The following is a 1,888-nucleotide window of genomic DNA, read 5'->3' on the forward strand; positions in this document are numbered from 1 at the left end:
AAATATGGACATGCTGGTCGCCTGGGGGAAACACCTTACTGCCTTCACACTCCTGTCGCAGAGGACAGTACGACTTTACCCCCAGACCGCCTCGTAGCACGATTACTCGTAGTACGGGGTCTCGCTGCTCTTGGTCTGGCTGCTCCTCTTTGGCCTTCCTGGCAAGGTTGCACCTTGTGGAACGAAGTTCCAGCCAGTAAAGCCCGCGGGATCGTTGCAGCACTGAAGCCCGACCACCACGTCAAGGTGGCAGCCTTAGGTCGGGAGATAATGTCAGGTTATGCTTGCTTAGATAAGAGAGATGTCGAGATTGGATTCGCACCACGGACGTTCCGGTCAAAAAGTTTGCGCCTTAACTACTGAGGTCCTCCAGTATCACGTCAAGGTGGCAGCCTTAGGTCGGGAGATAATGTCAGGTTGTCCATGCTTAGATAAGAGAGATGTCGAGATTGGATTCGCACCACGGACGTTCCGGTCAAAAAGTTTGCGCCTTAACTACTGAGGTATCTCCTCCAGTATACGTAGTCTTCGATGTCTTGACCCGAAAAAACTCCGCACAGCCAAATTCGAATGCGATCAGCTGCTGGAAGTCTACATCATCCGCCTCTCCAGAACTGATGAGCTTCGCCATTGCACATGGTCCCCAAGCACACCATGAGTAGTGTCCATGTGTGGACTACATGGCGCTAAATCGGGATAACGATATTCTTCTTGACTTTTTCCAGGCATCGGGAAACACTACAGGACGCTTGACCACGAAATCTCTGTTAGCTGAATGTTTGCCCAGTGTTTCCAACACGCTGTCGAGGGTAAATAATTCACTAAATTCGTTGACCAAACTTCTTTCAGGTCTTGCTTTCTCAAACGAAGACAATCACCTTGGGAGATACTACTTTTGGAACTCATCTCGCAGTTCACCAACATCCATATCTTCGGTAGTGATAATGTCATCGCACATGCTTTGACGCCTATCAATGTCGTCAGTGACCAACCATAAACCGACCTAATACAGATGGCAGCATTATGAAGTGACGACGCACGGGTTAAACGGACCCCGTAGTCCACGGCCCTGCGCGCAAAGCCATGGCGTTGCCATGGTGATGAAAGTACCATCCTACATAATGCACCGCCAACGTCTCCACGTCCGGTGCGACCCAGGAGCATTCGACGCACAACCTCTGATGTCCTATGACACCCTGGCATTGCTGAGTCTACCAACGTTCTAAACTCACCGAAATGTTCTTAACCCTCTGGAGGTTTTCAGAACGCCCGATGTGCGGTCTATCAAAGCCCACCCCAGTAACGTTAGATTCTTACCACTTTCGAAGATGTTCATACATCCATTGACGTGCCTCGACCGCTTTACTCTTTGTCCGAGGCTATCCTCATCTCTGCCTCGATGAAAACTTTAGCTCGAACCTTCGTTCAACGCTAGGTGGCAGCCTATGGATGCCCCGCTACCATAAAAACCGACGGCCGTTCAGTATGAATCTTCATTATTCAGATATATTACTGTAACGCTCGGTGAACGTTTGTTGATCCCTTCACACCTACCGACACTTCATGACTCTCATTCCACATTTCAGACACTGCTTGGAGTATAAACTTCACTTATATTTTCCTTGCCATTTACGTCGGATCTGCTCAAAGGCCTGTGGTACAATCTTGAATGTACGTTCGTATGGAATCATTGCTATGTATTAACCATTGACACTTCCATTCAATCAATAACCGTCGTTTATTTGTTGTTATTACAGAACCATACCGAATACAACGACAGTCTTCTCGACTTAACAAAAGACTTCGGGTGCGTATACTCAGATAGTATCTCAGCCGCATATCTTGCATCAATCACCTAGGTTCAAAGTGAAACCTAAAGTTATTCAAG

This window comes from Opisthorchis viverrini (genome assembly GCF_000715545.1).
Source record: "Opisthorchis viverrini unplaced genomic scaffold opera_v5_190, whole genome shotgun sequence".
Classification (NCBI taxonomy): domain Eukaryota; kingdom Metazoa; phylum Platyhelminthes; class Trematoda; order Opisthorchiida; family Opisthorchiidae; genus Opisthorchis; species Opisthorchis viverrini.